This window comes from Salvia splendens, chromosome 4, assembly GCF_004379255.2.
Source record: "Salvia splendens isolate huo1 chromosome 4, SspV2, whole genome shotgun sequence".
NCBI classification, from domain to species: domain Eukaryota; kingdom Viridiplantae; phylum Streptophyta; class Magnoliopsida; order Lamiales; family Lamiaceae; genus Salvia; species Salvia splendens.
In genome coordinates, this window is record NC_056035.1 from 14,153,436 (window position 1) to 14,165,256 (window position 11,821).

General features: G+C 35.0%; 1 long non-coding RNA gene across 1 annotated transcript; it reads left to right on the forward strand.

Moving 5' to 3' along the window:
* Positions 1-6,981: 6,981 nt before the first annotated feature.
* Positions 6,982-8,785, forward strand: LOC121798734. The gene is made up of 2 exons (XR_006050085.1): positions 6,982-7,406; positions 7,512-8,785. It is a non-coding gene; the product is annotated as an uncharacterized LOC121798734 (long non-coding RNA).
* Positions 8,786-11,821: the final 3,036 nt, after the last annotated feature.

An 11,821-nucleotide genomic window follows, 5' to 3' on the forward strand; every position in this document is an offset into this window, starting at 1 on the left:
CTTGAAGATAGAAAGAAGTAAGCATAGATAGTGAGTCAAGTTCAAACATAAGTTTCAAGTGTAAAAGTGGTACATGGCCAATCAAAATCAGAGTACGATAACTAGGTTTATGAAATCCTAGTGCAAAACTACTAGTGCAGCGAAAGAAACCGAGAAAAAGAAGTATGTGTGAAGACACACTTTAAAAAAAAAATTAACAAAAAAATTAACTCATATATAAGGGAGGAAATTACAAATAAACTCCTATACTATAGATAGGAGGAAATTACAACTGATGTCAAGAGAGCTCGAACTCGGCACCTCATGCAATAATGTCTAAGCTCATTGCCACTAGGACAAAGGCTCTGGACTGTGTGAAGACACACTTCTTTTTTGGGTATCATGTGCTACTTATTATCACCATTGCTCAACACCTTCGCCCCTCGTCCACGTTCAACCTGCACGTTAAGAAAAGACATGCATGGCTGAGCATTTGATATACTCAGTGGACACATTGCCGAAAATAATTTTCGTAAAAAGTTTTGTCAGCCACAGTTGAGTTAACACGGGGTTTTACCTTAAAAGACCAGAGTCATTGAAATTACTTTCATTCGTAAAAATTGATTGCGCAATCATATAACATAGATACCATATCTGAAACGTATGTGAACCGGGAATGTGGACACATTCAACGACGGTCACTGGACCGGCCAACTCGAAAGCTAGCTCACGATCCCCATATGTATACACTAGTCCGAGTAGGGTTTGCGGCCCTACTGGGACCCGAATTTGATTAAACATAATTGGCATAGCCAAGCAGATAGGTATTCACAAAACAAAAACATGGCATGACAAAACATGTATTGCATAATTTTCAAATAATCAATGCTAAAAAGGCAAGTTCACATTTTAGTAAGAAATGCCCACCTCAAAAGCTTAATTCCTTAGTCGAAAATTTCTTTGACTTGGTCTTACTCGACGTGCGAAGACGTCCCTTTAGAAATAAAGTAAATACTCCGACACTGGGCAGCCGCCTCCGTGACTGCTCTCTCTACTCCGACAACCCGCAGCACCGCTACCGCCGGGCATGCACAAGCGGCGGTTGTAAGAATATTTATATTCTTATATGACCTATGTGTCTATCGGTTTAAGTATAAGGATCAAGTTTATATTATATGATAAGGATTCTAATATAAAAGATGATCCCGTGATGGATTGGTTTCGATTAAAGAGTTAGAATTCGGGTGTATTGATAACCCTCCTCTCTTACCTCTAATTATATTATAGGATATGTATATTATATACATATGTATGTATACGAAAAGTTTCATTATAATATATATTATATATAATATATATTGTATTATAATATATATAAAAGGTAATGCTTATATATACGTATGGTTACCGATATGGTTACGGTGCATGTAGGAGTTTATTAGTATTGATAAATTCTAATTAACAAATATTGTATGTGAATTGGTTACTCACAATTCCAACCGACACGTCTTTTGACTTGAAGAGTTCGGTTAATGCATAGTTACAGTCATTATGCGAATAGGTGCAAACTTTCGGAAAAGCCGTATGGCATCTATATATATGTGTGTTTTCATGCATAATAAACATACTAAAAGATAATAGTTGCATGCACAGAAAAGAGTCTCGGACGTGTATGCGTATATATACATAGTATACATTAAACTTCTTAATTCTTTATCCATCAAAAGAATTATTAAAGGCTTGGGGTTAAAGAGGGGATAACATCAATTGGAGAATCCAGTTAAAGAAGATAAACATCAAATGGTGGATTTCAACCTCTACATCAAATGAAGAAAGCATGGATGGAGGTTGGTGATTTTATCTCCACTTATAGTATAAATGTGTGGTTGAATTAATTCAAATCTAGAATTAGATTTCATTATCGAAATCATTAAAGTATTGAGGATATGACTTTCAGTTGGTATCAGAGTCAATCTAGATTTGGTTAATTCACCATTTATGTGATTTCAAAATTGAAATTTGAATGGCCTTGGATTTTTCGATTTTGGTTAATATGCTTCCGCTTGTGTGTTGGATAATTGTTTTATGAAATGTTAAAAACAATATAAGGATATTCTACCCATTAAAGCTTTCAATATTTAAATAATATATAACTTGTTTATCACCAAAGTGGTCTTGTTATATTGCATTTATTTATTGAAAATGATAAATATTAATTAATTGATCATGATTATAGAGATGCTATAAATGACATAAGAGTTTGATTGATCAATTATTTTATTATCTATATACTGGGAGATCACCCAAAGGTGGATCATTGTATATAGTTAATAAATACAAATGGATTAATAATTTATTCATGTGTCATTTAGTATGTATACCCAAAGGAAAAATGCTTATTTGATATATGTTTAGTTTGATTAATTGTTAAAGTATATACTTAGCATCGCTGAAAGTACATGTGCTTAAGTATTACCCAAAGGTTACTTGAATGCATGTTATTTAAAGTTTTATTACTGTTTTTTTGAATCTGTGTTAAAGAACTCGAGCACGTATAGATAAGCATGTATAAATGTTGCAGCTTTATAAAATTTGTATGCATATGCTAACTCTGTCATTAAATTAATGGGCAAAATTATGGAGAATGGTCCGAATAGATCCGGCTAACGTTGAGTGTAAAGATATTGGACCATGTCATACTAACGGAAGAGGAATCCTCAACCATTATAGATGTCACTCTGTAAATAAAAATCTCAATGTGAGACTTGAGAGTGATCAAACAGGTTGACCCTTATGAGAATGACGATGGAAGAAAATTTAAAATCATCTTTGCCCATGACAGAAATGCAAGGGAATTCATTAAGAAAATTAAAGAGTGTTTTCAATCGGGTTTGGCTGATAAGTCAATTGTAGGAAGCATAATGCATGAGCTGACTACAAAAAAGTTTGACTGGTCTCAGCAAATTACGATCATGTGACAAACATGTTTTACTTGGCAGTAAAATTAACGACCTTGAGAATGGAGGTTCTTGAGAAATTCTCAGCCCAATTTATCATGAACTCCATATATGTTGAATTTAGCCAGTTCCAGGTAAATTATTAAACCATTAAAGATAAATGGGACGTTTAAAGAATCAAAGGCTATGTTAGTTTAAAAGGAAGGGAGATTAAAGAAGATAAATTATAAAATTGCGAATCTCATAGTTCTTGGAGGTGTTGGAACCAGTAAAGAAAACCAAGTAAGAAAGACAAAAAGGAAGGATTAACCTTTTCTGAAAGGTACGGAAAAGTAAATCCATAAGGAAAAGAAGTATTTTATTTGCAAGTAAATAGAACACTTCCGGAAAGTTTTTCCGAAAAGGAAGGCTTGGTTCGATAAGAAAGTTAAACATAACGGTTTTGTTTACTTTGAATTAAATCTTATCGAAAAGCCTAGTAATACTTGGTGGTTAAGTTTTGGTGCTATAATTCATTTGTCTCATATTAAACATGGATTCAGTTCAATCCAATTTATAAAAGGAGTTGAACAATATTTGTTCATGGAAAACATGACGAAAGCATTGAATAGAGGCATTGAGACTTACATATTGATCTTAGACATCGAATGTCATTTAGATCTTAAAGATTATCTCTATGAGCCTGAATATGCTATAACTCTTGTTTTCGTAAGTAGATTGGATAACTTAAGTTTTAATAACAAGATTGGATATGGTGTATCTACATCGTACCGAAATGATTACTATGATGGTAATGGTACACAATTTTATTCACTTAATAGATACAATCTTGATGCAAAGTTTTCTGAATCCTTATTTAATATTTAAAGTCGAGGCGTTAGCGTAGTTCGTCAAGTAAAAGTTCAGCATTCTTGTGGTATTAAAGAAAGGTCCTATTTCCAAATAAAGGATTATGAGGTTGGTAAAGTGTGAAAGTTTTCCTCAAAATTGGAATTTAGTATCCTAAGATAAGTGTATAGATTGCATTAAAGGGAAGCAAACTAAACACATTATAAGGAAATCAGCCACGAGAAGCACTCAACTTATTATGTTAATACATACTATAAATGTGGTCTTTTGATATTCCTTCTTCGGTTGGTAAGAAATACTTCTATCATCTTTATTGACGATTACTCACATTATAGAATAAATGTCTACTGCATGAAAGATCCAAGTCAGTGAATGTCCTAAAAGTATTCATCGACAAGATGGATGGCAGTTAGATGGAAAAGTTAAAGTTGTGAGATCGGATAAAGTTGGAGAGTTTATATATTTGTAAAGTTACTCGAAGTAGAGGCGTTTGTGCATGACATACAATGCCCGATACACTAAAACGGAAAGGTGGAATCGTACTTTAAGTTGTTGTATTTTACCCTATTTATTGTGGATTTATGCTTTAAAGACTACTTATATGCTTAATCAAGTTCCTAGTAAGACAGTTCCTAAAACTCTTTTTTGAACTGTGGATGGGAAGGGAACTTAGCTTAAACATATTCATATTTTGGGGTTGTTGAGCATAAGGAATGTTATATATGATCCACATGAAAAGATTCTTGGTTCAAGGATTGTCAGTGAAATTTTTATTGGCTATCCGGAAAAATTAAAGGGGTATACATTTATTATTCTAACCACAGTACGAGGACAGTTTAAACGGAAAATGCTAGGTTCATTGAAAATGGTGAAAACTAGTGGGAGTGGTGAAACCAGTAAGGTGGATATTCAAGTAGTCCACAATAAGGTTCATCCACATTTTGTTGCACCTAAAGTTGTTGTTCTTATTGTATCACAATCAAAAGACACAATATACAACATGATGATGTGTAAACCCCACTAACTGAAAATGAAGTAGATGAACTTGTCACGATTCAAGAAAAGAATAGTTAACCACAATAAATATTGAGACGATCAGTAAGGAAAAGAAAATTTGTCGCTTCAAATGACTGTGGTTTACACTATTAAAAGTGAATGTGACATAAGCCGTAATAAATATTTACTCATTCCAACGAGCCATGAAAAGTGACTATTCTTTAAGAATTATTTTGGCTTTGGTGGCTCATTATGATCTTGAGATTTACCAAATGGATGTAAAAACCACCTTTCTGAATGGAGAATTTGTAGAGAAAGTGTATATGGACCAACCTGAAGGATTCTTGACCAGATAACAAGAAAGATTAGTATGTAAGTTGAGTAAGTCATATGGACTAAAACAAGCTTCCTGGGAATGGTGTTTTAAAAGTTTAATGATACCATTGTGTCGTATGATTTTGTAGAGATCATTATTGATCGATGTATCTATGTAAAAATCAGTGGGAGCGAGTTTATAAAGTAAGTATTATATGTTGATAATATTTTGCTTGTTGCAAATGACATGGGTATGTTACATGATCTTAACAAATAGTATCTCTCTTTAAAGATTGATCCAATTCAGAAGGGAGACAAGTTCGGTAAAATGAAATGTCATAAAAGTGAATTGGAGCATATGGATTTTGAATTGAATGATATGAGAGAGATATCTTATGTGATTGAAATAGAAATATTTTGAATTAGATCACAATGATTGTTGAATTTGTCTCATAAAAGATATATCAATAAAATTTGGAGAGATATAGAATGGAAAATTGCTCTATAAGGAAAGCTCAAATTCTGAAAGGAGACAATGTCTTAAAATAGAATTGGAGCGTAAGGAAATGGAAAGAATTCCATATGCATCAATGGTTGGGAGGATGAACTATGTTCAAACATGTAGGCGACCGAATATTACATTATTGTTGGTATGTTGGGTCGATATCGAAGTAATCCCGAAAGGATCACTGGAAAGCTGCAATAAAAGTCCTCAGGTGCTTGCAAGGCACCAAAGAGCACATGCTTATGAAAAGGGGATCCGATGACATAAAAGTCATTGGATATTCAGATTCAGACTATGCCAGATGCGTCAATAGTGAAAATTGACGTTTGGTTATTTGTTCCATTAAGTCGTGGGAGCAATATTATGGAAAAGTGGAAAATAGTTTGTCATTGCTATTTCTACTATGAAAGTTGAATATGGCATGCTTTGAGGCCAACGTTCATGAAAAGTGATTGCGAAATTTAATCTCGGGCTTGGGGTTGTTAACATTACAGCCAAGCGCTGAGAATTTCTGGGATTATTTTCGCGGATACTTCTTTATAAAGAAAGATAAGTACATGTAAGGTAATAAACACATTAAGTTTAAGTACTTGTCTGCCGAGGAAGAAGTACAGAAACATAAAGTGTTCGTTGAGCATATTAGGACAAGTATAATTGGAACGGATCCGTTAAATAAAGGATTATCACCCAAATGTTTATTGGCCATGAAAAATATATGGGTATTATAGAGAAAGTCTTGCTATGCAATTATATTGTGCTCATAAGGTATACGACACTTGGAATTCAATTAAAGTTGTGTTTCTGTTTATTAAATATGTTATCATTATAGTATGTATACATTATGGTTTTGGATAACATATGATAAATTGAGAATAAAGGATCATATCAATGAAAAGATAATATGAAGTTAGAATTGATTTGTGATACATGGAAGGAATCATGTCGCTTAATGATGTGTGACCGCCATGATTCGATCGATTCTAATTTTATATGGTATTTAAAGGATTTATGAACTTGATATAAAGTGCGCATTATGGTAATTAAACTGTCAAGACGACACAAAGGTCAAGTGAGAGAATGTAAGAATATTTATATTCTTATATGACCTATGTGTCTATCGGTTTAATTATAAGGATCAAGTTTATATTAAATGATAAGGATTCTAATATAAAAGACGATCCCGTGATGGATTGGTTTCGATTAAAGAGTTAGAATTCGGGTGTATTGATAACCCTCCTCTCTTACCTCTAATTATATTATAGGATATGTATATTATATACATATGTATGTGTACGAAAAGTTTCATTATAATATATATTATATATAATATATATAAAAGGTAATGCTTATATATACATATGGTTACCGATATGGTTACGGTGCATGTAGGAGTTTATTAGTATTGATAAATTCTAATTAACAAATATTGTATGTGAATTGGTTACTCACAATTCCAACCGACACGTCTTTTGACTTGAAGAGTTCGGTTAATGCATAGTTACAGTCATTATGCGAATAGATGCAAACTTTCGGAAAAGCCGTATGGCATCTATATATATGTGTGTTTTCATGCATAATAAACATACTAAAAGATAATAGTTGCATGCACAGAAAAGAGTCTCGGACGTGTATGCGTATATATACATAGTATACATTAAACTTCTTAATTCTTTATCCATCAAAAGAATTATTAAAGGCTTGGGGTTAAAGAGGGGATAACATCAATTGAAGAATCCAATTAAAGAAGATAAACATCAAATGGTGGATTTCAACCTCTACAACAAATGAAGAAAGCATGGATGGAGGTTGGTGATTTTATCTCCACTTATAAATGTGTGGTTGAATTAATTCAAATCTAGAATTAGATTTCATTATCGAAATCATTAAAGTATTGAGGATATGGCTTTCAGCGGTCTCGCCGTTGTTGCCTCTGTGCACTTACCGTCAGCGTCGCACCGAGGCTGCCGTTTCACTGCCGGAACAGCCGCTGCCTCGAGGGCAGCTCACAGCATCTGCTCGACGCCATACGCTCCTCCGTCGGCTAAGCTCGGAGCCTCCCGACGGCTCTTTCCTAAGCTAAGTTCCTCATCCTAAAATTCAGTTCTTGACTCATGGTACTTGCTTTAGAATTTTGGGTTTTAGAGTTGGCCGAATCTGAGTTTTAGGAGGGACAAGCTCTCATCCTAAATCCTTTTATCATTTAGAATTTGAGAGGGGTTGCTGTTATGGGATCTAAAGCTTGAGAGGGATTAAAATTTTTCTGTTTCATTTTAAAACTGAATAAAAGAGCATGCTTGAGCTCTGTGTTCTATTGTTCTTCCATTATTTCTATTATGCCATGATTTTGAAGTGGTGGTGCCCTAAACATGCTTGAGGTTTATTTCCCCATATGAACATGTTGTGATGTTTTAAGTGGATGAAAAGAAGGTATAAGGGTGAGTATGTGCTACCTGATTCCTTGTGGCTGATGGATTGGGAAAAACTCCCACTTCAAATGGTGTTTGAAAGGCACAGCAACTTCTACTCACTCTCTTACTCTCGGTTGTGATTTGTGGGGAAGGAAGAATGTGATTTTGAAGTGGTGAGTGGTGAAGGGAAACCGATATTGAAGGGGAAAACATATATATAAGCTGTTGCTGCAATTTGTTGAGATATGGCAGAAATCAAATCAGCATTCTTTGGCTCTTTGTTCCCATTGATTGGCTGTTTGTGGGGCAGTACATAAGATGTACTCATGAATCAATAAATGGGTTGATCCTATTGTGCAACGAATCCCCTCTTTGCTTTGAACTTAATTTGTTTTGGTGGTAATTGGAGTAGAGTACTTGGCTAATAACTCCCTTTTTGTTTGATTGTATTAGGTATACATATAGTAATGCAGGAGCAGACTTTGCTCCTTTAGCAAGGCATAGGTCTTTTGTTGATAAAGTAGTGTTGCCTGTCCCCTTACTTGCAAAACATAGGACTAGAGTATTAACTCAGTGAGAGGAGAGCTGATTTCTTTTGCAGGAGGTGCAGCTAGTTGAAATGCCCATATGTATACAACATTAAATTCTATTACCTCCTTGTTTAGTAGATGTAGACATATTCATTCTTTCATTTGTAAAAGTTCCAAGGCCTCGGTTCATTGGTGTAACCATGTAATAATCCATGACATTCCATCTCAAACAATTTCAATAACTATGTATATATATATATATATATATTCTTCTTTGCATCGTGTGATACTCCACATCTTTTGCCACTTTGAAACTCTCCAATCAATCTAGTCATTTGAAAATGGCTTGGGTTCTCCGATAACATTTTGTTAAATGGTTGACGTTCTTTTGATAATAATTTAAAATAATGAGTGGGTGATAGCGGGGCATCACATGAGAGTTATTTAATAGAGTATACTTTTTTTATCCACAAACAATAATCTTCTTTTGCAATTCCACTTTGTCTCACAAAATTAATCAATTTTTTTTATTTTTGACAAATTTTTTCTCTTAGGCAAACATCTTTTCCCACTATTAATATAGTATATATTATTTTCTTTATATCTCTCTCATAGTTACCAATTTCATATTTATATTTGTGCCGTCTTCAAACTTTCTATTTTTAGCGAACGGAGGGAGTCCGTCGTTATGTTTAACACTTGCAAATTCTCTTTTTAAATAAATTATGGAGTACTACTATATTTTTGAAGTAATTAATTAAAATAATTTGTTTAAAATCTTAATCTTTGTTTTATGTAATCAAAATTTTCACCCTGAATAATTTACATCCGCAACAATATTACGAATATGAATTGAAAAGTAAAAGTAATTTTTTTTCCTAAGGGAGTGGTTGACTTCATAGTCATCACTAGGATACTGTACGCCGCGTAGCAGGTGATTTTAACCCGAAAAGGTTTAAATTTTAATTTAGACTAAAGGCTTATTTTGGTCCTTAACATATTGCGATTTTACGATTTTGGTCCAAAACATTATCTTTTGAATTATTCGGTCCCATACATTTCAACTCGGGCCACAATCAGTCCAAAATGGATGGAACCGTTAAATATTAACAGTCAACGTGGATTTACCTGATTTTGACCCAATTAATCATTTTTAATTAATTCAATAATAATAATTATTATTATAAATAAAAAAAACTTTTATATTATAAATAAAAATATAAACCCCCCAGCATCTCTGCCGTCAAGCTCCGCCGTACCATCACCTTCGGTCCTCCTCCTCCTCCCTCTTTCTATCTCTATCATGTCCTTCTCTCGCTCTTTTCTTCTCAATTAGAAGTTCCAAATTGAAACACTGTCTTCTCGGTGTCATCCCCTCTGCCTCAGAATCGATTTCGCGGCACCCTCATTTCTCCTCAGACATGCCGGCTTCCGACTCCCGGTGCTCTGTCGCTGCTGCTCGCCGTCAAGTCGTCATCTCGCCTCCTCTCCCTCTCCTTCACCCTCGACCCCTCCATCGACCACCTCCCCATCGCCTTCGCCATTCCCTCGCCGTCGTCCAGGCACCCTCCGCTACGGCTGCCCCCCCCACGTAGTTCCACCTCCTCCTCTCAAATCGTGGTTGCGGCAACATCGAAAGGCGTCGTCGTCGCTAATTTTGTCGGAGATGAAATCGATCGGATACACCCCCGATTGCGGCACTTGCAATTACCTATTTCTGACTCTTTCGAAAATCGGTCAATTTGGGGAAGCGGTGGAGGTGTTGAAAGGGATATGGGGAGGGCGGGATGCGTCCCCGATTGCGACAGCTACGAGGGATTGATTGCTGAGTTGAGCGATGCGAGTAAGGTGGACGACGTGTCGGAGGTGGTGAGGGAGATGATGTAAGGAGGGGGTGAGGCTGAGGGATGAGATGGTGAGGACGGAAGATGAGGCTGAGGGATGATGGAAGGTAGACGTCATGGCGGAGGTGGTGAGTTAGGTTTGGGTTAATTAGATATTAGACATTAATATAACATATTTATTAACTTAATCTGGTCAAAATGTAATTAAAATTTGTTGACTGTTAAATTTTAACAGTTCCGTCAAATTCGGATCAAATGTGACCCATTTTTATTTATGATGGACCGAATAATTCAAAAGATAATGTGTTGGACCAAAATAGTAAAATCGCAACATGTTAAGGACCAAAATGAACCTTTAGTCTTTAATTTACCGTTTGGTGGAATATAATGAAATTTCAGCAACATGCAGATGCCAGTTAAATTCAAATGAATTTGCAATATTTGCGTACAACATTTATATTATTTTTTACTCTGATCTCCGCGTCCTGCCAAAAACAAGGGAAGATGCTATAAGTCGAAGCATACTGGCTCCACACTGGTCCTAGATATAGGAAGAACAGGGGAATACAAAAAAGTAATAAGAGAGGCCTGCCTGGTGGGGGCGGCTCCTCCGTTGTGCTTGAGCGCATCCCCTTTCTATTAGTAAGGTTGTCTTACTAAGAAGGTGGTGCAGAAGTTCTTGAATAAGGAAAGGATTTGCCCCGTTCTGTAACTTCCCTTCTTTCGTCCGTCCACGAGGCTGTAAAAAGAGAGAGAGGGGCTTGCTATCGTAACCTTTTCTTCCAAGTTTTAATAGTAAGCACACATGTTGACGTTGACGTTGACGTTGACGTTGATGTTGACGTTGACGTTGACGTTTGATGTAAGTTTGTTGAATAAGATCAATTTAGCGAAGGTTTCAAGTAGTATCACTGTTATGCTACGGGAAATTAATTATATGGACTATAGAGACGTGATTTATTGCTAATTTTCTAGTTACTAATTCTGTTAACTTATCAATGCAGGGATATTTGATTTACAAGATTATATCCAGGATTAAATTTGTAGTCTGTTTGGTTCATGAGATTTAATTTCACAATTCAATCGTGGATGGATAATCATGAGATAATTAGTCATAGCTAACCCCTTATGACTAAAATAATCTCACAACTGAATCCTAAATTATATCTTGGAAACCAAACACCACCGCAGTGTATTAAAAATGTCAACACCAAGACATTAAAATATCAACACATAATTTTGTTGACATTTCAATATACTGTGTTGACATTATATGTTGATATTTTAATGTCATCATGTTGACATTATCAATATACTGCGTTGAAGAGTTATAGTTAGCAACATAATGCACCCCATGGGTATATATATAACTACGTGAAAAGACATACCGGACTTATATTTTTGGATGTATATTGATAACCATAGTTAGGATATATCG